Source organism: Lepus europaeus, chromosome 1 (assembly GCF_033115175.1).
Source record: "Lepus europaeus isolate LE1 chromosome 1, mLepTim1.pri, whole genome shotgun sequence".
Taxonomy (NCBI): domain Eukaryota; kingdom Metazoa; phylum Chordata; class Mammalia; order Lagomorpha; family Leporidae; genus Lepus; species Lepus europaeus.
In genome coordinates, this window is record NC_084827.1 from 97,558,711 (window position 1) to 97,583,479 (window position 24,769).

General features: G+C 38.8%; 1 pseudogene; it reads right to left on the minus strand.

Annotated features, from left to right (window-relative positions):
• Nucleotides 1-20,864: 20,864 nt before the first annotated feature.
• On the minus strand, nucleotides 20,865-22,455 carry LOC133762986 (ribonuclease P protein subunit p29-like; annotated as a pseudogene).
• Nucleotides 22,456-24,769: the final 2,314 nt, after the last annotated feature.

Here is a 24,769-nt window from a genome sequence, read left to right on the forward strand (position 1 = left end):
CCCCGCAACCCTCCCCTTTCCCGCTCCCTTTCCCCTTCCATTCATGTAAAGATTCATTTTCAATTCTCTTTGTATACAGAAGATCAGTTTAGTATATATTAGGTAAAGATTTCAACATTTTGCCCATATAGCAACATAAAGTGAAAAAACTACCATTGGATTACTAATTATAGCATTAAATAGCAATGTACAGCACATTAAAGACAGAGATCCTACATAATTTTTTTTTCAAATTAATTAATTTTCTATGCCATTTCCATTTTAACACCAGGTTGTTTTTTTTTTTTCATTTCCAATTCTCTTTGTATACAGAAGATCACTTCAGTATATAATTAGTAAAGACCTCATCAGTTTGTGCCCACACAGAAACGCAAAGTATAAAAATACTGTTTCAGTACTAGTTATAGCATCACTTGGCTTTAGACGACACATTAGGGACAGATCCCACATGGGGTGTAAGTACACAGTGACTCCTGTTGCTGATTTAACAATTTGACACTCCTGTTCATGGCGTCAGTAATCTCCCTAGGCTTTAGTCATGAGTTGCCAGGGCTATGGAAGCCTTTAGAGTTCGCTGACTTTGATCTTATTCCGATAGGGTCATAGTCAAAGTGGAAGTTCTCTCCTCCCTTCGGAGAAGGGTACCTCCTTCTTTGATGGCCCCGTTCTTTCCACTGGGATCTCACTCACAGAGATCATTCATTTAGGTCTTTTTTTTTTTTTTTCCATGATATCTTGGCTTTCCATGCCTGCTATACTCTCATGGGCTCTTCAGCCAGATCCGAATGCCTTGAGGGCTGATTCTGAGGCCAGAGTGTTGTTTAGGACATCTGCCATCCTATGAGTCTGCTGTGTATCCCACTTCCCATGTTGGATCTTTCTCTCCCTTTTTAATTCTATCAGTTAGTATTAGCAGATATTTGTCTTGTTTGTGTGATCTCTTTGACTCTTAGACCTATCAGAGCTATCAATTGTGAGCTGAAATTGATCACTTGGACTAGTGAGATGGCATTGGTGCATGTCATCTTGATGGGATTGTGTTGGAATCCCCTGGCACGTTTCTAACTCCACCATTTGCGGCCAGTCCGATTGAGCATGTTCCAAATTGTTCATCTCCTCCCTCTCTTTTTCCACTCTTAGATTTAACAGGGATCACTTTTCAGTTAAAATTGAAACACCTAAGAATAATTGTGTGTTAATTACTGAGTTCAACCAATAGTACTAGAACCACAACAACAACAACAAATACTAAAAAGGATAAAGTATTACATTGTACATCTAAAGTCAGGACAGGAGCTGATCAGTTCATTGTTGCTTATAGTGTCCATTTCACTTAACAGGTTTCCCCTTTGGCGCTCAGTTGTCACCGATCAGGGAAAACAAATGATATTTTTCTCTTTGGGACTGGCTTAATTCACTCAGCATGATGTTTTCCAGATCCCTCCATCTTGTTGCAAATGACTGGGTTTCGTTGTTTCTTACTGCTGTATAGTATTCTATGGAGTACATGTCCCATAATTTCTTTATCCAGTCTACTGTTGATGGGCATTTGGGTTGGTTCCAGGTCTTAGCTATTGTGAATTGAGCTGCAATAAACATTAATGTGCAGATGGCTTTTTTATTAGCCAAATTAATTTCCTTTGGGTAAATTCCAAGGAGTGGGATGGCTGGGTTGTATGGTAGGGTTATGTTTAGGTTACTGAGGAATCTCCAGACAGACTTCCATAGTGGCTTAACCAGTTTGCATTCCCACCAACAGTGGGTTAGTGTCCCTTTTTCCCCACATCCTCTCCAGCATCTGTTGTTGGTAGATTTCTGAATGTGAGCCATTCTCACCGGGGTGAGATGGAACCTCATTGTGGTTTTGATTTGCATTTCTCTGATTGCTAGTGATCTTGAACATTTTTTCATGTGTCTGTTGGCCATTTGGATTTCCTCTTTGGAAAAATGTCTATTGAGGTCCTTGGCCCATCTCTTAAGTGGGTTGTTTGTTTTGTTGTTGTGGATTTTCTTGATTTCTTTGTAGATTCTGGTTATCAATCCTTTATCTGTAGTATAGTTTGCGAATATTTTTTCCCATTCTGTTGGTTGCCTCTTCACTTTCCTGACTGTTTCTTTTGAAGTACAGAAACTTCTCAATTTGATGCAATCCCAAATGTTAATTTTGGTTTTGACTGCCTGTGCTGTTGGAGTATTTTCCAGGAAGTCTTTGCCTGTGCCTATATCTTGCAGGGTTTCTCCAATGCTCTCTAATAATTTGATGGTTTCAGGTCGTAGATTTAAGTCTTTAATCCATGTTGAGTGAATTTTTGTGTAAGGTGATAGGTATCGGTCTTGCTTCAAGCTTCTGCATGTGGAAATCCAATTTTCCCAGCACCATTTATTGAATAGACTGTCCTTATTCCAGGGATTAGATTTGGATCTTTGTTCAAATATAAGTTGGCTGTAGATGTTTGGATTGATTTCTGGTGTTTCTATTCTGTTCCATTGGTCTAGCCATCTGTTTCTGTACCAGTACCATGCTGTTTTGATAACAACTGCCCTGTAGTATGTCCTAAAATCAGGTATTGTGATGCCTCAGGCTTTGTTTTTGTTGTACAGGATTGCTTTGGCTATTCGAGGTCTTCTGTGTCTCCATATGAATTTCAGCATCATTTTTTCCAGATCTGAGAAGAAGGTCTTGGGGATCTTGATGGGTATTGCATTGAATGTATAAATTGCTTTTGGGAGAATAGACATTTTGATGATATTGATTCTTCCAATCCATGAGCATGGAAGATTTCTCCATTTTTTGGTATCCTCTTCTATTTCTTTCTGTAAGGTTTTGTAGTTTTCATCGTAGAGATCTTTAACGTCTTTGGTTAAGTTTATTCCAAGGTATTTGATTGTTTTTGTAGCTATTGTGAATGGCATTGATTTTAGAAGTTCTTCCTCAGCCGTGGCATTGCCTGTGTATACAAAGGCTGTTGATTTTTGTGGATTGATTTTATATCCTGCTACTTTGCCAAACACTTCGATGAGTTCCAGCAGTCTCTTAGTAGAGTTCTTTGGGTCCCCTAAATAAAGAATCATATCATCTGCAAAGAGGGATAGTTTGAGTTCGTCCTTCCCGATTTGTATCCCTTTAATTTCTTTTTCTTGCCTAATAGCTCTGGCCAAAACTTCCAGAACTATATTGAGTAGCAGTGGTGAGAGAGGGCATCCCTGTCTGGTACCAGATTTCAGTGGAAATGCTTCCAACTTTTCCCCATTCAATAGGATGTTGGCCGTGGGCTTTTCATATATTGCTTTGATTGTATTGAGGAATGTTCCTTCCATACCCAGTTTGCTTAGAATTTTCATCATGAAAGGGTGTTGTATTTTATCAAATGCTTTCTCTGCGTCTATTGAGAGAATCATATGGTTTTTCTTCTGCAGTCTGTTAATGTAGTGTATTACGTTGATTGTTTTGCGAATGTTGAACCATCCGTGCATACCGGGGATGAATCCCACTTGGTCTGGGTGGATGATCTTTCTGATGTGTTGTTGCATTCTATTGGCCAGAATTTTATTGAGTATTTTTGCATCTATGTTCATCAGGGATATTGGTCTGTAATTCTCTTTCAATGTTGCATCTCTTTCTGGCTTAGGAATTAAGGTGATGGTGGCTTCATAGAAAGAATTTGGGAGGATTCCCTCTTTTTCGATTGCTCTGAATAGTTTGAGAAGAATTGGAGTTAGTTCTTCTCTAAATGTCTGGTAGAACTCAGCAGTGAATCCATCTGGCCCTGGGCTTTTCTTTGTTGGGAGGGCCTTTATTACTGTTTCAATTTCTGTGTCAGTTATTGGTCTGTTTAGGTTTTCTATGTCTTCCTGGCTCAATTTAGGGAGGTTGTATGTGTCCAAGAATCTGTCCATTTATGATAGATTTCCCTGTTTGCTGGCATACAAGTCCTTGTAGTAATTTCTGATGATTCTTTTTATTTCTGTGGCGTCTGTTGTTACGTTTCCCATTTCATCTCTGATCCTATTGATTTGGGTCTTTTCTCTTCTTTTTTTAGTTAGTTGGGCCAATGGGGTGTCAATTTTGTTTATTTTTTCAAAAAACCAGCTCCTCGTTTGGCTGATTTTTTGTAATGTTTTTTTGGATTCAATCCTGTTGATTTCTTCTCTGATTTTAATTATTTCTCTTCTCCTACTGGGTTTGGGTTTGGTTTGCTGCAGATTTTCTAGATCCTTGAGATGACTTGAAAGCTCATCTATTTGGTGCCTTTCCAATTTCTTGATGTAGGCACCTATTGATATAAACTTTCCTCTTAACACTGCTTTTGTTGTATCCCATAGGTTTTGGTATGTTGTGCTGTTATCCTCATTTACTTCCAGAAAATTTTTGATTTCTCTTTTAATTTCTTCTATGACCCATTGTTCATTCAGGAGCATGTTGTTCAATCTCCATGTGTTTGCACGTGCTCTAGGGATTCCTGAGTTGCCAATTTCCAATTTCATTCCTTTGTGGTCTGAGAAGCTGCATGGTATGATTCTAATTCTTTTGAATTTGCTGAGACTTGCTTTATGGCCTAGTATGTGGTCAATCCTAGAGAAGGTTCCATGTACTGCTGAGAAGAATGTAAAGTCCTTAGATGTAGGATGAAATGTTCTGTAGATATCTGTTAGATCCATTTGGGCTATAGTGTCATTTAAATCTACTGTCTCCTTGTTGATCTTCTGTGCTGTTGATCTGTCTATCTCTGAGAGTGGAGTATTGAAGTCCCCCAGTACTATTGTATTGGGGTCTAAGTCTCCCTTTAAGTCCCTTAACAAGTCTTTTAAATAAGCTGGTGCCCTGTAATTAGGTGCATATACGTTGATAATCGTTATATCTTCCTGTTGAATGGATCCCTTAATCATTAAATAGTGTCCCTCTTTGTCTCTCCTGACAGTTTTTGTGGTAAAGTTTATGTTGTCCGATATTAAGATGGCTACGCCTGCTCTCTTTTCATTTCTGTTGGCGTGGTATATCTTTTTCCAGCCTTTCACTCTCAGCCTGTATGGATCATTGTTGGATAGATGGGTTTCTTGTAAGCAGCAAAAGGATGGGTTTTGTTCCTTAACCCAATCAGCCAATCGGTGTCTTTTAACTGGACATTTCAAGCCATTAACATTCAATGTGACTATTGAGAAGGAGTAACTTTGCCCTGCCATTAGCCAAAGATATTTTCTAATATATGGTTTGAGATTCCTGTGATCTTTTGGTGTGAGGTTTCCTACCTTTACCTTCTTTCATATTGGTGACCGTGTTTCTGTGTTTCTGTATGTAACACATCTTTAAGCATCTTTTGCAGGGCTGGACGAGTGGCGACAAATTCTTTCAATGTCTGTTTGCTATGAAAGGTCTTTATTTCACCTTCATTCATAAATGAGAGCTTTGCAGGATATAATATTCTGGGCTGGCAGTTTTTCTCTCTTAGCACCTGGGCTATGTCTCGCCATTCTCTCCTAGCTTGTAGGGTTTCTGAAGAGAAGTCAGCTGTGAGTCTAATTGGAGATCCTCTGAGAGTAATCTGGCGTTTCTCTCTTGCACATTTTAGGATCTTTTCTTTGTGTTTCATTGTGGTGAGTTTGATTATGACGTGTCGTGGTGAGGATCTCTTTTGGTCATGTTTATTAGGGGTTCTATGAGCTTCCTGTACTAGGATGTCTCTGTCTTTCTCCAAACCTGGGATTTTCTTAAAAAAGGAAATACATAGTCTGATTTGTGGTATATGTATGAGAGCCCTTCAAAATGGTCTTGGAAAAATGGAATTAACAGAGAAGTTTATTTGCTCCAAATCATTTTTATAAATATTTCATTTATTTGTTTTGGAAGTCAGAATTACAAAGAGAGAGGGAGAGACAGATTGTCTATACTCTGGTTCACTCTCCAAATGGCTGCAATGGTCAGGCCCAAGCTAGGAGCCAGGAACTTCATCCAGGTCTCACACTGTGTACACAGGCCCAAAAACTTGAGTCACTTTCTGATGCTTTTCCAAGGTCATTAGTAGGCAGCTAGATCAAAAAGGGAGCGGTTGGGACATGAACCAGCACCCACTGTGATGCCAGAGCTGCAAGTGGTAGTTTTACCAGCTACGATACAGCGCCAGCCCCTGCAAAAGCATTTTGAAGGAAGGTGTTGTTTAAATTCCATAATCTCCACTTCTGATCCAGCTCCCTGCTAATGGCCTAGGAAAAGCTGCAAAAGGCCCAAGCACTTAAGCCCTGGCACCCATATGGGGGACCTAAATGAAGCTACTGACTTTGGTCTGGCCCAGGCCTGGCCTTTGAGGCCATCTGGGGAGTAAGCCAGCAGATGGAAGATGTGTCTCACTCTCTCTCCCTCACTTTTTGTAACTCTGACTGTAAAAATAAGTAAAATATTTTATAAAAGTATTTTGAAAATCACACACAGTTTTTTATAACATGAATTTTCAGTGAACTTGATGAAGACCTCATATTTGTGGAACTGAATTTATAAGTAAAAGGCTTCCAACCAAGAAATCTTCAGCCCAATATGGTCTTTTAGTAATTTCTAAAAAATGTTATGGAAAATTTAATATCAATTCTATAAAATATCTTGAAGAAAGTAGATGAGAAGTGAATATTTCCTACCGATTATATGAGGTCAGTATTGTTCTGATACCAAAGCTAGTGAAAATATAATTAAGCAAAATTGTAAAAAATACTTCTTAAGAACACGCATACGAGAATCTTCAAGAAACTATTATCAAACAGAATATAGTAATATATAAAAAGAAAAATATGCAGGTAATTAAAAACATTTATAGAAAATAGAATTAAAAGACAAGTTTATTTTGATGCAAAAACTTGAAATTCAAGAATAAAAGAGGCTTTGAAAAAGTTCATGGAAATGCATATTATGAAGAAGCTGGTCATGAATTTCAAAAATTTTTGTACTAAGTTTTATCATTTAATTTAATTTTCTGTAAACATTTTAAAATTCTCTCATAACTTATGACCAAATGGAGTTTATCCTAGGAAGCTAAGCCTAATCAACTCTAATCAAAATAAAATCACATTATTTACATATGTATTTATATATATGGTAAAATTAAAGCTGTAAGGCAGCTAGATACAGAAGGAAAAAATCTGACCCAAGTTAATAATTGTTTCTAACAACAAAAATGTCTAGTTACAAAGTCCTTATCCAGATAAAGCAACTCTATAACTGCCTATTGCATCATTCTCTAATGGTTTTATTTACATTTGTTCCCTTTATAACATAACAATTTGACAATCTGTATGAACAATCTTATCCCACGCTGTTATACCAATGTGACACATTCAGAGAAACACAGACAATAGATATTTATTTCTCAATTCTGGAGCATGAGAAACACAAGATCATGGTGCATATCTGGCTTCTAGATGGAGCTCTTTTTCTGGTTTGTAGACAGACACCAGTTTCCTGTATGCTTAGATGTTGGAAAGAGAACTCTGAAGTCTATCTACAAAGGCATTAATCTTATCATGAAGATCCTAACCTTTTGACCTCAATTAAACAGATATTTCCCCAAAAGTTCCAACTTCCAATATAATCATATTGAGGGCTAGAGTTTCAAAATTTTAATTTTAAAAGGGACACAGGTTACTCTATAGAATACATCGTTACTTAAGAAACTCTTCTTATTTTTAAAAGGATTTGTTTATTTATTTGAGCACGAAAAAGAAACAAAGAGATCTTCTTTCTGCCAATTTACTTCCCAAATGCCCACAAAAGTTGTGGCTTGGACAGGCCAAAACCTGGGGTCAAGAACTCCATCTGGATTTCTAATGTGGGTGCCAAGGACCCAACTACCTGTTATCTCCCAAACACATTACCAGGAAATTGGGTCAGCAGCATAGGCAAGACTTGATTCCAGGTATTTTCAGGTACTCCAGTATAGAATAAAAGCACCACAGTAGCAGCCCCAAGAAACACTTTTTAAACTCTATGTGTTAGTTCCTATGTTAAATATTTTAGGGATTTTTTTCATCAAAAGGAAATAAGAATATTACCCAGCTTATAATAAAAGCCCTATGCTGAGTATTATTTAAATGTACTACTGTTATATCTAAAGAGAAAAAAGATATCAAGTGATATTCAAAGCTAAACAAATTTGGATTAAAGGGGCCATGCCTTTTTTACGGTATGTAGTTAATTTCTTATTACTTTTAAAAGAAACTTACTCCAGTATTACTTTTGAAAAACCAACAATGCAGCTCAATCTTTTTAAGAATAGATTTCACATATTGTAGGAGCTATGTAATGAGAGACAGTGTCACACAAGGATAGAGCTCCATTCTAGTTCATATTTTTTTCAACTTTTATTTGATAAATATAAATATCCAAAGTACAACTTTTGAATTATAGCAGCTTTTCCCCCCATAACCTCCCTCCCATCTGCAACCATCACATCTCCCATTCCCTCTCCCATCCTGTTATTCATCACGATTCATTTTCAATTATCTTTAAATAGAGAAGATCAACTTAGTATATACTAAGTAAAGATTTCAACAGACTGTACCCACAAAGACACACAAAGTATAGAGTACTGTTTGAGTAGTAGTTTTACCTTTAATTCACATAGCACAACATATTAAGGACAGAGGTCCTACATGGAGAGCAGGTGCACAGTGACTCCCGTTGTTGATTTAACAATTGACACTCTTATTTATGAAGTCAGTAATCACCTGAGGCTCTTGTCATGAGCTGCCAAGGCTATGGAAGCCTCCTGAGTTCACCAACTCCAATCTGATTTAGACAAGGCCATATTCAAAATGGAAGTTCTCTCCTCACTTCAGAGAAAGGTACTGCCTTCTTTGATGGCCCATTCTTTCCACTGGGATCTCACTCACAGAGATCTTTCATTTAGGTCATTTTTTTTTGCCATAGTGTCTTGCTTTCCATGCCTATGAAACTCTCATGGGCTTTTTAGCCAGATCAGAATGCCTTAGGGCTGATTGCGAGGCCAGAGTGCTGTTTAGTGCATTTGCCATTCTATAAGTCTGTTGCGTATCCTGCTTCCCATGTAGGAACATTCTCTCCTTTCTAATTCTATCAATTATTATTTGCAGACCCTGGTCTTATTTATATAATCCCTTTGACACTTAATCCTATCTTTTTGATCAGTTATGAACTTAAACTGATCACTTTAACATGTAAGATGCCATTGGTACATGTACCTTGATGGGATTGAATTGGAATCCCCTGGCACATTTCTACCTCTACCACTAGGGGTAAGTCTGAGTAAGCATGTGCCAAACTGTACATCTCTTCCCTCTCTTATTCCCACTCTTGCATTTAACAGGGATCACTTTTCAATTAAATTTAAACAACTAAAAATAATTGTATGTTAATTAAAGATTTCAACCAATGGTATTAAGTAGAAAAAAAATACTAAAAAGAATAAAATAGTAAGTTGTTCTTACACTGTCAGGAGAAGGGCTGAGCAAGACACTGTTTCTCATAGTGTCCATTTCACTTCAACAGGTTTCCTTTTAGGTGCTCATTTAGTTGTCATTGATCAGGGAGAACATATGATATTTGTCCTTTTGGGACTGGCTTATTTCACTCAGCATGATGTTTTCCAGATTCCCCCATTTTGTTGCAAATGACCGGATTTCTTTTCTTTTCTTTTCTTTTCTTTTCTTTTCTTTTCTTTTCTTTTCTTTTCTTTTCTTTTCTTTTCTTTTCTTTTCTTTTCTTTCTTTCTTTCTTTTTTACTGCTGTATAGTATTCTTTTTTTTTTTTTTGACAGGCAGAGTGGACAGTGAGAGAGAGAGACAGAGAGAAAGGTCTTCCTTTTTGCCGTTGGTTCACCCTCCAATGGCCACCGCGGTTGGTGCGCTGTGGCCGGCGTACCGCGCTGATCCGATGGCAGGAGCCAGGTGCTTATCCTGGTCTCCCATGGGGTGCAGGGCCCAAACACTTGGGCCATCCTCCACTGCACTCCCTGGCCACAGCAGAGAGCTGGCCTGGAAGAGGGGCAACCAGGACAGAATCCGGTGCCCCGGCTGGGACTAGAACCCGGTGTGCCGGCGCCACAAGGTAGAGGATTAGCCTAGTGAACCGCGGCGCCGGCCTGCTCTATAGTATTCTATAGAGTGCATATAACATTGTTTCTTTATCCAGTCTTCTGTTGATGGGCATTTAGGTTGATTCCATATCTTAGCTATTATGAATTGGGCTGCAATAAACATTGAGGTGCAGACAGCTCTAATTTCCTAATTTAAATTCCTTTGTGTAAATTCCAAGGAGTGGGATGGTTGAGTTGTATGGTAGGGCTATATTCAAGTTTCTGAGCAATTCCAAACTGACTTCCATAGTGGCTTTAGCAGTTTGCATTCCCACCAACAGTGGGTTAGTGTCCATTTTACCCACATCCTTGCCAACATCTGTTGTTAGTTGATTTCTATATGTAAGCCATTCTAACCGGGGTGAGGTGAAACTTCATGGTGGTTTTGATTTGCATTTCCCTGATTGCTAGTGGTCCTGAACATTTTTACATGTGTCTGTTGGCCATTTGGATTCCCTCTTTTGAAAAATGTCTATTTAGGTCCTTGGCCCATCTCTTAAGTGGGTTGTTTGTTTTGATGTTGTGGAGTTTCTTGATCTCTTTGTAGATTAATCCTTTATCTGTTGCATAGTTTGCAAAGATTTTTTCCCATTCTGTTGGTTGCTTCTTCACTTTCCTGACTGTTTCTTTTGCAGTACAGAAACTACTCAATTTGATGTAATCCCAATTGTTAATTTTGGCTTTGACCGCCTGTGCCCCCAGGGTCTTTTCCAAGAAGTCTTTGCTGGTGCCTATATCTTGTGGGGTTTCTCCAATGTTCTCTAATAATTCGATGGTGTTACGTTGTAGATTTAGATCATTAATCCATGTGAGTGGATGTTTGTGTAAGGTGTAAGGTAGGGGTCTTGCTTCATACTTCTGCATGTGGAAATCCAGTTTTCCCAGCACCATTTATTGAATAGACTGTCCTTGCTCCAGGAATTGGTTTTAGATCCTTGATCAAATATAAGTTGGCTGTAGATGTTCGGATTGATTTCTGGTGTTTTTTTCTGTTCCATTGGTTTATCCATCTGTTTCTTCTGTTTCTTTACCAGTACCAGGCTGTTTGATTATAACTGCCCTGTAGTATGTCCTGAAATCTGGTATTGTGATGCCTTTGGCTTTATTTTTGTTGTACAGGATTTCTTTAGCTATTGAAAGTCTCCATATGAATTTAGCCTCATTTTTTCCAGATCTGAGAAGAATGTCGTTGGTATTTTGATTGGTATCATATTGACTCTATAAATTTCTTTTGGAAGAATGGACATTTTGATGATATTGATTCTTCCAATCCATGAGCATGAAGATTTTTCCATTTTTTGGTATCCTCCTCTATTTCTTTCTTTAAGATTTTGTAATTCTCATCGTAGACCTCTATGACGTACTTGGTTAAGTTTATTCCAAGGTATTTGATTGTTTTTGTAGCTATTGTGAATGGGATTCATCTTATCAGTTCTTTCTCATCCATGGCATTGCATGTGTATGCAAAGGCTGTTGATTTTTGTGCATTGATTTTATATCCTGCTACTTTGCCAAATTCTTCTATGAGTTCCAATAGTCTCTAAGTAGAGTTGTTTGGATCTCCTAAATAAAAAAATCATATCATCTGCAAAGAGGGATAGTTTGACTTCTTCCTTCCCAATTTGTATCTCTTTAATTTCTTTTTCTTGCCTAATGTCTCTGGCTCAAATATCCAGTACTATATTGAATAGCAGTGGTGAGAATGGGCATCCCTGTCTGGTACCAGATCTCAGTGCAAATGCTTCCAACTTTTCCCCATTCAATAAGATGCTGGTCATGGGTTTTTCATAAGTTGCTTTGATTGTATTGAGGCATGTTCTTTCTATACCCGATTTGCTTAGAGTTTTCATCATGAAAATGTGTTGTATTTTATCAAATGCTTTTTATACCCAGAAAATCATGTATCTATATACACGATTTATTATATACTAAGTAAAGATTTCAACAGTTTGCACCCACACAGAAACACAAAGTAAAAAGTACTCTTTGAGTACTAGTTATGCTGTTAATTCACATAATACAACACATTAAGGACAGAGATCCTACATGGGGAGTAAGTGCACAGTGACTCCCATTGTTGATTTAACAATTGACACTCTTATTTATGAAGTCAGTAATCACCTGAGGCTCTTGTCATGAGCTGCCAAGGCTATGGAAGCCTCCTGAGTTCACCAACTCTAATCTGATTTAGACAAGGCCATATTCAAAGTGGAAGTTCTCTCCTCACTTCAGAGAAAGGTACTACCTTCTTTGATGGCCCAGTCTTTCCGCTGGGATCTCACTCACAGAGATCTTCCATTTAGGTGTTTTTTTTTTTTTTTTTTTTTTTTTTTTTTTTGCCAGAGTGTCTCAGCTTTCCATGCCTAAAATACTCTCATGGGCTTTTTAGCCAGATCGGAATGCCTTAAGGGCTGATTCTGAAGCCAGAGTGATGTTTAGGACATCTGCCATTCTATGAGTCTGTTGTGTATCCTGCTTCCCATGTTGTAGTGTTCTCTACTTTTTAATTCTATCAGTATTAGCAGACACTAGTCTTGTTTATGTGATCCCTTTGACTCTTAATCCTATCATTATGATCAATTATAAACTGAAACTGATCACTTTGACTAGTGAGATGGCATTGGTACATGCCACCTTGTTGGGATTGAATTGGAATCCCCTGGCACGTTTCTAACTCTCCCAGTAGGGGTAAGTCTGATTGAGCATGTGCCAAACTGTACATTTTCTCCCTCTCTTATTCTCACTCTTATATTTAACAGGGATCACTTTTCAGTTAAATCCTCTGCCTATGGCGCCGGCACACTGGGTTCTAGTCCCAGTCAGGGCGCCGGATTCTGTTCCGGTTGCCCCTCTTCCAGGCCAGCTCTCTGCTGTGGCCCGGGAGTGCAGTGGAGGATGGCCCAAGTGCTTGGGCCCTGCACCCCATGCGAGACCAGGAAAAAGCACCTGGTTCCTGCCTTCGGATCAGCGCGGTGCACTGGCCGCAGCACACTGGCCACAGTGGCCATTGGAGGGTGAACCAAGGCAAAAGGAAGACCTTTTGGTCTCTCTCACTGTCCACTCTGCCTGTCAAAAAAAAAGAAGTTTTACTTAGTTTTTAATATACTCAATATGATTTATAGATATAATTTTAAGAATATAAAGATATTCCCTTTCTTCCTCCTTCCTTTGTTCCTTCCCTACCTTTTCTTCCTCCCTCCCTTCTTCCTTCTCTCTCCTTTCTTCAGTTTTTGAGATAATATTTTAAACTACTTTACAGCAAAAAGACTTAATACTTCACTGAATAAGAAGTTTAAGAATTAAAAAGCAAAGAAACCCTAGTTTAGTGGGAATATAGACAATGGCTATAAGCAATATTTGAATGGGAAAATGACTATTTCACCCATATACAGTAAATTTTAAAGTAATCACAAATCACTAAAACCATACCAGTATAACATTCTTAATCGTTGATTTCACATAGGTATAAAACAGTTTCACAAAACTATTTTTGCAGCAATACTGAAACATACAAGTATTAGTTTTTTTGTTTTTGCTTTTGTTTTTGTTTTTAAATTTTAGCTCCCACATATAAGGCATAACATGCCACTTAAAATTTTGTTTATAATTTCTGGACAATTGCATAATGATAAAAAGAATGTAACTTATGTAATTCTCGTACAATATTAAATTTAAAAGGAGAACATGGAAAAACATGCTCATTGTAAATGTGTAAAATGATCTAGAAGGCTTTAAATAAAATGGGTAAGTACTTTCTTGGCTAACTCTTTTGGTAATTTGAATTCTTTAGAACTGAATACTAAGACAGATTTTAGCATGCAGGATTTCTTTTTAGAGATCAATACCCAAGGAAGGTAAGATAGGCAGTGAGATTGAATAGAGGGAGAAGTTACTTCACAATTCAGGCTTGATGCTACTTAGAGAATGAATTTGAAGCTTTGACTCATCATGGTTCTCCCATGTTGGACAAAAATGATTATTCTATGCCATCTTCTCTATCAGTAACTCAATGTGAGTATCCAATCCTGGAAAGTGTGAGCCCTTAGGAAGATAAGGCTGCTCAGTACAACTGGAGTAGGACTTGAATGAGCTGACTGCCATCAGCCAGTGGCTGTTAAAATAAATTGTCCCTCCAAGCAACATGAAAGTGCAGCTCAATTTGTATTTTTTTCTCTTTATATTATTGTTTTCATATCAGCTTGAACTATTTTATTAAAAATTTTATAAACATTCTGATATCATATTATTTTATATTTTAATATTGCATGTATTTAAGAAATATCCAATCCTTAATATTAAGAGGTACTGTAACTTCAAGATTTTAAAATTTTCCACATTAGGGCCAGTACTGTGATGTAGCAGTTAAAGCTGACATATGCAGTGCTGGCATCCCATATTGGCTTCAGTTCAGGTCCCAGCTGCTCCACTTCCGATCCAGCTCTCTGTTATAGCCTGGAAAAGCAGTAGAAGATGGTCAAGTCCTTGGGCCCTTGCATCCATGTGGGAGAGCCTGAGGCTCCTGGCTTCAGATTGGCCCAGCCCTAGACACTGAGGCCATTTGGGGAGTGAACCAGCAGATGGGAGACCTAGCTCTCTCTCTCTCTCTCCCTTTGCCTCTGCCTTTCTGTATCTCTGCCTTTCAAATAAATAAATCTTTAAAAAATTTTTCAATAAACTTTCTTTTAAAGGATCTCAAAATTTTGTGACTGATTTTTGGTCAAGTTGTTTCCATTGAAAAGTACTGATTTTAAATACTAATAATCTAAAACTGCCATTCTCTGTCTCTCTGCCTCTCTCTCTCTCTCTCTCTCTCTCTCACACACACACACACACACACACATACACACAGTCTTAAAAAACATTCTCCTTTCTTGATTAATCCTCCACTTGTGGCACTGGCATCCCATCTGGGTACCGGGTTCTAGTCCCGGTTGCTCCTCTTCCAGTCCAGCTCTCTACTGTGGCCTGGGAAGGCAGTGGAGGATGGCCCAAGTGCTTGGGTGCCTGCACCCGCATTGGAGACCAGGAGGAAACACCTGTCTTGTGGCTTCAGATCACAGTGCCAGCCATGGCGGCCATTTGGGGGATGATACAACGGAAGGAATACCTTTCTCTATGTCTCTCTCTCTCACTGTCCATAACTCTACCTGTCAAATAATTAAAAAAAAAGAAAGAAATTATTTTAAAACCTGATGTTCAGTAAGTTCTCTGATTTGTGTTAAGTCAGATTTGGAAATTTGATTTTGTACGCACTTCACTGTCTTCTAATATTATGCATAGCTTTAGATACTGCACATGAATTTTGGCAGATTCCATATTTAACATTATTGTTATTTTAATGTCCTTTGTGATTTCTCTCTGATCTTTAGGCTACTAAGCAAGCCATAAGTTTATTTTAAATTGTAAATATTTTGGGGCCTGCACTGTTGTGCAGTATGTTAAGCTACTGTCTGCTAAGATGTCAGCATCCATATCAGAGTCCCAGATACTCTGCTTCCAAGCCAGCACTCTAATATATCTGGGTAGGCAGCAGAAGATGGCCCCCTGCCACCCGTGTGAGAGACCTGGATGGAGTTACAGGCTCCAGGCTTTAAACTGGCCCATCCCAGTGTTTGCGACTATTTAGGGAATAAACTAATAGATGGAAGGTCTGTCTCTCCCTGTCTCTCTGTCACTCTGACTTTAAAATAAATAAAATAAATATTTGTCTTAAGAAGTTGAAAATATCTTATTATTATTGATTTCTGATCAATTACCATACAGTCAGTGAACATGCTCTGTGTGACTTTGATATCTTGAAATACATTAAATATTGTTTTCTGGCCCACTGTATGATCAATCTGTATCAGTGTTGTATGTGGAAATCTAAAAAGTACAAACATTTGTTCTGGAATTTGCTTCTGCAGAAATGAAAAATCTCCTAATGTTTGTTATATTTCAGATAATCTACTTTTTTTAAAAATTTTTTTTTGACAGGCAGAGTGGACAGAGAGAGAGAGACAGAGAGAAAGGTCTTCCTTTGCCGTTGGTTCACCCTCCAATGGCCGCCGCGGTTGGCGCACTGCGGCCGGCGCACCGCGCTGATCCGATGGCAGGAGCCAGGTGCTTATCCTGGTCTCCCATGGGGTGCAGGGCCCAAGCACTTGGGCCATCCTCCACTGCACTCCCTGGCCACAGCAGAGAGCTGGCCTGGAAGAGGGGCAGTCGGGACAGAACCGGCGCCCCGACCGGGACTAGAACCCGGTGTGCCGGCGCCGCAAGGCGGAGGATTAGCCTAGTGAGCCACGGTGCCGGCTAGATAATCTACTTTTTAAACTTGACATATGTAGGTTTGTTCCTTCTCCTCTTAATTAAATTAGAAATACACCTAACCCTCCAAAAAAAAAAAAAAAAAGAAGAAGTTAGGAAAAAGAGGTTAAGAAAGTCAGAAATTCATGAACAAATACAAATAAAATTCTTTGAATGTTAAAAAAAAGGAATTCAGGGCTCAGCTTTTGAAAACCTGTAATTATATATATGGATGAATTTAACATAAAATAATGTAATGATATAATAGAAACCTCAATTGGTAGTTGGCACAATTAATCTGATATCCAAAGCTAACATTCATTACTCAGAACCATTTCAGGCAGATAAACTGCCAACATTTTGGAAGAGTTCATAGCATTGTTTCCAAATTTTAAGTAATTTGCTTTTACATAAGGCAATAGATCAGAAATAATAAATAATCTGAGTATTAAATAACAATAAATGATCCACATTACAAATATTGATAGTCTGACCCTTCTTCAATGCTTGTGTTATTAAAATTGTCATTAATTCCATGGCATGGAAAATAAGATTGAATGGAAAACATGTATCCAAAGATGATGCAACTTGATTTAGTGGATTTCAGAAGAATTGAAATCAATAATTCAGAAAAAACCTGAAAATATTGATGAGTATTTTGGAGAGAATAATTTTTAAAAGATTTATTCATGAGGCAGAGAGAGAAAAAGAGACAGAGACAGACAGACAGAGCTCTCATCCATTGGTTCACTCCCTAAATTCCTACATTGAGGAGTTAGGAGAACAATCCAAAGCCAGAAGCCAAGAGCTCAATGCAGGTTTCCCATGTGGATAGGAAAACCCAACTACTTGAGGCATCATTTGCTGCTTTCCGTGATCTAAATTGGCAAAAAGATGAAATCAGAAGCCAGTTAGTAACTGAACCCCAAAAAACTTATTATGGGATGCAGACATCTGGTTGTCTTCACTTCCCCAAGAAAATAATTTTTTAAAAAAGATTTAATTATTTATTTGAAAGCCAGAGTTATACAGAGAGGAGAGGCAGAGAGAGAGAGAGGTCTTCCATCCAATGGTTCACTCCCTAATTGGCCACAATGGCTGGAGCTGCGCAGATCCAAAGCCAGGAGCCAGGAGCTTCTTCTGGGTCTCCCACATGGGTGCAGGGGCCTGAGGACTTGGGCCATCTTCCACAGCTATCCCAGGCCATAGCAAAGAGCTAGACTGGAAGTAGAGCAGCCGGGACTTGAACCAGCACCCATATGTGATGCCGGCAACTCAGGCCAGGGCGTTAACCTGCTGCACCACAGCACCAGCCCCAGCTACCATTATTTTTACTACCAATTAGTTTTATCTTTATGACTACTATCAGAATAATATAAGGAAGAAAAAGGAGAAAGAAAATGAAAAATTTTATTATTTAAAAATATTTATTTTGTGGAGAAAATGGAAACTAATTAACATGTTCAATCTATGATCAATATATATGTTTTGCATGAAACTCTCTACTTGGTATTGTTAGTGGTTGTGCTAATGCTTCCGCTGTTGCTATTTACTTATAGTTTTTATTTGTGGACTAATTCATCATAGTTTCTGGTAGGCACACATGAGATCCAATGTCCTAAACAGAAGTACAAATACCAACTCCCATAGGATCATAAAAAGGGAATGTGTTTTTATATTGGATGACCAGAAAAATCTTTGTGTAGACTGTTGACTACACAGTACTATTCAGAGATAACAAGAACATGGAAAACTCACAGAACATATGGAACATATATATCTCTATTTATAAGGTAGAACAGAGGGAATATACTCATAGGTTTATAAGAGTGTATAACAAACTTTGTGAATTATTGCTTACATTTTAGTCTTTATGTTACTAGGTATTCTAGTTTCTTGAAAACTATATTTCAGTTTCTAAAGATAAGGAAACAATGTATAGAATTCTTAAAATCTGCAATGCAATTGCCATGACCGTGTCCTTTCCTATAAAATCTTTTCTTTTTTTTTCCTTTTTCTTTTTTTTTTTTTTTTTATAGGCAGAGTGGATAGTGAGAGAGAGAGACAGAGAGAAAGGTCTTCCTTTTTGCCATTGGTTCACTCTCCAATGGCCGCTGCAGCCGGCGCATCTCACTGATCCGAAGCCAGTAGCCAGGTGCTTCTCCTGGTCTCCCATGCGGGTGCAGGGCCCAAGCACTTGGGCCATCCTCCACTGCACTCCCGGGCCATAGCAGAGAGCTGGCCTGGAAGAGGGGCAACCGGGATAGAATCCGGTGCCCCAACCGTGACTAGAACCCGGTATGCCGGCGCCGCAAGGCGGAGGATTAGCCTGTTAAGCCACGGCGCCGGCCTAAAATCTTTTCTTAAAAGGTGAGTTAAGGAGCAGGCATTTGGTGCTTCAGTGAAGTTGTCCCTTGGGATGTCTTTGTCCCTTATCAGAGTACCCAATTTGAGTCCCAGTTGCTTCATTTCTGATTTAGTTTCCTGCTAATGCTCTTCTCAAATGGTGGCAAAAGACAGCTCTGGGCCAGACCAAAGCCAGGAGCCAGAAACTTCATCCTGGTATGCCACATGGTTGGCAGGGAGCAAGGTACTGGAGTCACCATCCATTGCCTTTTCAGGTGTGTTAGCAGGAAGCTGGATTAGAAGTGGAGCAGCCAGGATTCAAACCAGCACTCCAATATGGGATACTGATGTTGCACAGTGGTAAGTTAATCATTTGAATCAAACACCAGCCTCTAGATAAATCAAATATTAAAAAAAAAAAACTTTCATATTTATTTTTAAAAATATTTCTGTATTTATTTGAAAGGCAGAGTTACGGAGAGGTGGAGGCAGAGAGAGAGAGACAGACAGAGACAGAGAGACAGAGAGAAATCTTCCAACCGCTGGTTCACTCTCTAGATGGCCACAAAAGCCAGAGCTGCGCCAATCCGACGCCAGGATCCAGGAGCTTCTTCCAGGTCTCCCATTTAGGCGCAGGGGCCCAAGGACTTGGGCCATCTTCCACTGCTTTCCCAGACAATAGCAGAGAACTGGATCAGAAGTGGAGCAGCTAAACCTCAACCAGCACCTATATGGGATGCTGGTGCCAATGGTGATGGTTTTATCCACTGCACTGTAGAGCCAGGCCCAAAACTCATATATCTTGTGTCCTCCTGCCTTAGTAAATAAATTCAACATTGGGCATATTAAATTATACAAGAATTTACTTTAAAAGTTGTTTAAATAACTTAATTTTAATTATATAAAAAGTAATTGTAAGACCAATACTCGTAGTCTGACCCTATATGAGGCTGTATTGAAAGGAACAATAATAACAAAATAAGACAAACTAATTTGTTTTTCTACTCATTCATGTAAAGGCCATAGAAAAAAAATCCATGTAACTATGAACACAGAATCAGTATTTCTTCTACTTAAGAAAATCATTTGTAATCTATTCCTGTGTAATCAAGTTAATCAAGTTTTGGTTCTATCCCTTCTTAACTTGAAAATTTGAGCCTGAGATAGTATATCAATTGTTATATGATATGTGTTCTTTATGACTTAGAAATTAATGGCTGGGCAATATAAACAATAAGAATTTATTATATCAATTTTTCTAATTAAGTAGTTCTACTTAGCCAGGAACATATTTGGAAACCTTTGGTTAATGAGGACTAAATTCTCCCTATCCTTATTTTGAAATGGAGAATACAAGCAGTTTTTATACCCTTCTTATTCTTACTCAAACCAATTCAAATTTACTTTCTCTGCTTTACTTATGCTCCAGGGTATCCCTGGTTTGTGTGTCTAAAGCTAATTGAGGAATTTCTGTAGCTCAGTAAAGGAAAGATCAAAAGTCAGAAGAAAGCCTAGAATCACATTTGTGGAAGATTGTAGACCTTCTATGTGAAATGAAAGGTTAGTTCTATATTTTCTGTGACCTAAAACTATCCCTAGTCCTTATGCAGTGTATTACATACAAATTTAATTATTTCTAGGGATTAATTTTTTTTTTTTTTTTTTTTTTTTTTTGGTCAGAGTTGAAAATCCTCTGGGTTTCTTGCTTGGAAGTCTTACTATTTACTCAACTTAAGTTAGAATTGTACTGTCCCAGCATATGCTGAGGCAATTGTCATTTTCATCAATCCCCTTGGATTCATGGAGCATTAAATTACAACATCTTAATTTTCAGACTATTAGTGCAAGTTTGGTTGTCTTGCAGGGAATCAAAATGAAATCTGGCATAAGATGACACTTCTGTTGCATTTCTAAGTTTCCCAGTCAACCAGTCCTCTCTCTCCACGAGGGTAATGCAAAATTAAGCTTATCTAGAAATATCAGTTCTTCTGATCCCTTTTTCCCTCCATACTCTGTATGGCATCCCTTGCTATTTAATTAAATGGCCTTAACTCTGATTTTCACTGGCTGGAGAGATTCAAGAATCAGAATATCTTCACTGTAAAGTAGGCATTTAGGTATTTCTAATTCTCAGCTGTCTTAAACAACCACCTTAAGTAGCAAAGGTCCACATCTTGCTTTGAACTTCTTTGCAGATCATTCACTTGACTGCATCTGGAATTTGCTCCAGTAAATGTAGGGAATAAAACCATCTAGTTCAGGCCGGCGCTACGGCTCAATAGGCTAATCTTCCACCTGCGGCGCCAGCACCCCGGGTTCTAGTCCCAGTCGGGGCACCGGGTTCTGTCCCAGTAGTCCCTCTTCCAGTCCAGCTTTCTGCTGTGGCCTGGGAGTGCAGTGGAGGATGGCCCAAGTCCTTGGGCCCTGCACCCGCATGGGAGACCAGGAGAAGCACCTGGCTCCTGGCTTCGGATCAGCGTGGCGCACCGGCTGCAGCACACTGGCCGCGGCGGCCATTGGAGGATGAACCAACGGAAAAGGAAGACCTTTCTTTCTGTCTCTCTCTCATTGTACACTCTGCCTGTCAAAAACAAAAAAACAAAAACAAAAAACAAAACAAACCAAAAAACCATCTAGTTCCACAGTGAAGACTGAGTTTATTGTGGGCATAACTGTCAGGCAATCTTCTTTGGTGATAATTTTAAATATGTGCTTTGTTTCCTGTAGAAGGATTCCTGTGACATCTACATACAAGGGTCATTTGGGTTTTGCTACTAAAATAATAGCTCCATGAAGATCTGCCTTTAATAGCTTGGCTTGAATCATCAGGCTTGATGACCTTGTCTGGCTTGAGACTATTGCACAGGTCCTGGATATACTGTTTCCAAAGTTCATGTAGTGGGAGATAAATACTGTACCTCTGCTAATCTGGTTTAATGTCAAAGAACCACAGGTTCCTCCTCGGCCTGGCAGACAAGCCTTTGGATTTCCTCCTCCTTCTCCTCTTCTTCATCATCTTCTTCTTCAAGATTTTTCTTTACTTATTTGAGAGGTTGAGTTATAGAGAGAGGGAGAGACAGGGAGAGAGGTCTTTCATCCATGGGTTCGCTCCCCAAATAGCTACAATGGGTCAGAGCCAGGCTGATTTGAAGCCAGGAGCCAGCAGCCTCTTCTAAGTCCTCCAAGTTGGGGCAAGGGCCCAAGCACCTGGTCCATCTTCCATTGCCTTCTCATTGCCATAGCAGAGAGCTGGATTAGAAGAGAAGCAGCTGGGACCATTGCACATATGGGATGCTGTTGCCACAGGTGTAGGCTTAGCCTACTACACCACAGCGTTGGCTTCACCTGGATTTTTTTTTTCTCCTTCTCCTTTGGTTTCTAACAGGTGAAATATTTCAGAACCATGGCCTTGTGCTGAAGCTCGTTCTCTAGGGCCTTCTGCCTCATGAAGGCTTCTGTTTCAGGAAGGCTTTCGCAAACGCCTCAGCCCACTGGGCTCCCAGGTGCTGCACATCAAATCTTTTTTCCTCTTTCTGAGATAAGCCATAGTAGATCACACTCTGGGGCCCTTCCGGTGCACTCTGATGACGTCTCCTTCAGGTGCTGTACACTCTCTCCCTTTCTCCATGGTATTTACCAGCTCTTCTTCATTGCAACCACTCTCTTGGAAATCTCCGGTGGAATGGATACCTGCACCCAATCCTGAGCTACCCAAAAGACCTTTAGCCATTCTGAGCAGCATGAGGTGAGATCACATTGTGATTTTAATTTGCATTTCCCTGATGGTAACTGTTGTTGAGTATTTTTTCATATATTTGTTGGCCATTGTTTTGAGAACTGTCTTTTGAAGTTCTTTGCCCACTTCTCAACTGGATTAGTTGTTTTTTGTTGTTGTTGTTGAATTTTTTACATTGCTTATATATTAGGGATATTAATCCTTTGTTGGATAGGTGGTTTGAAAATATTTTTCCCATTCTGTTGGATGACTCTTCACTCTGTTGATTATTTCCTTTGCTGTGCAAAAGCTTCTTAGTTTGCTATAGTCTGTTTGTTTATTTCTGCTTTTTGTTGCCCGTGCTTTGGGGGGTCTTATCCAAGAAGCCATCCCCTACACCAGTGTCTTCGAGTGTTTCCCCTATATTTTCTTTCAGCAACTGATGAACACCATTATCATCTGAACTCAGAGTGTTTCATACCTTCCTCCCCTAGTTAATATACCACTTGAGCTATGTACTATTCTCATCTTCTTTTATGAAATTCTAAGTGGAGGCAGAAACAGATTAAGAAATATCACAAAGATGATACTTGTTAAAGAAAGATATTTTATAAGATGATACGTTTGACAAATGTAGCTTACCCCAAGTTGAGTACTTTAATTACATCATCTTGATTATCTATTCAAAATACTTTTGTTTATTTTGCATGACAGTTACATTAAGTAGTATTTAATGAATTCAGACATAAATAATAAAAGGTCTGAGAGTCAATGGGAATTAAGTATTTTACAAAACTCTTTTATGTTAGTAGACACTTTGTGCCAAATTTTTTTAAAGGATGACTGCACATGAATTGATTCAGAGAATAATTGAGGTTTGGTGATAATTTGGATGATATATAGATTGAAATCTGTCTTGCAGTAGAACAGATGCAAGATTGAGAGAATATTTAAATGGTGTGAAGTAACATCTGATATTCATACCCAAGAGATAAAATATTTACAATAAAAGTGATGTATTTTATCTACTTATTAAAATAGCCTTTGTATTATCCTCCCAGATAATTCTGAATAGCCTTATCAACATTTCTTCCAAAATCAAACAAAATTGTATTCTTTTTTCTTTTTTTAACAACTTATTAAGTTATTTGAAATGCAGAGTTACAGAGAGGCAGAGACAGAGCGGTCTCCGATCTGCTGTTTCACTCCCCAAATGGCCGCAACAGCTGGAGCTGAGCCTATCTGAAGCCAGAAGCCAGGAGCTTCTTCTGGATCTCCTAGTGGGTGTAAGGGCCAAGCATTTGGGCCATCTTCCACTGCTTTCCCAGGCCATAGCAGAGAACTGGATTGGAAGTGGAGCAGCTGGGTCTCTAACCTGTGCCGATATGGGATGCGGGCACTGCAGGTTGCAGCTTTACCTGCTACACCATAGTGCAGGCCCCAAAACAGTACTCTTTTAAATTATGTTGCAAAAAAGCTTGTATTGTTCCCAATGTTGCTTTTTTTCCCCCTCCTTTTCTTCCTCTTCCTCCTCCTCTTCTCCTCTTCATCTCTGTTTCCTTTTACTGCTTGTTCTTCACACATACTGAAAACACATGGTACAAAATTGTATATTATATATGGAAATAAGAGGAAAAGCTATTAGCATTAACATTTTCTTAAATGTTTTCATTGAACACATAAGGAATTGAAACAAAAAAGTGAATCTACTGGATATTTTGAAACAAAATGATCACTATTTGTAGATGTTTTGCACAGCTTCAAAAACAGGAGGATGCAGATGCGAAGTCAAGCAGTTTTTATAATTGATCTATGGTAAGGGTTTTCCAAGCAAAATAAATTGCAATAAAGAAGGAAAAGAGATTTTAGCGATTTGGAGAGTCCATACAGAGATTGGGAAGATTGTAACAGAGCATCTGAACAAGTATATCGAAGGCACGAGTCTGAAGATAGTGTCAAGACATGTTACTAAGGCTTTTGAGCCATAGTAACTTAATTTAGTCGTACAGAGTCGTAGCTTGATCACAATTCCATTCTAGAAATTTCTTGTTTGAAAAGAAGCAGTATATGGAACAAGTTAATTGACCCTTGTTAAACAGAGGTCAGGGAAAAAACATTTAGCCAGCTAGTACAAAAATGGGGTTGAATGGACAGGTACAGTGGTTAAAATGCTGGTTGGGATGCCTACATCCTATACCAGGGTGCCTGGGTTTGAGTCCTACATCTATTTCTGAATCCACCTTCCTGTTAATGGATATCCTAGGAGGCAGTAGGTGATGCCTCAAGTACTTGGGTCGCTGCAACCTGTATGGGAGACTTGTATTGAGTT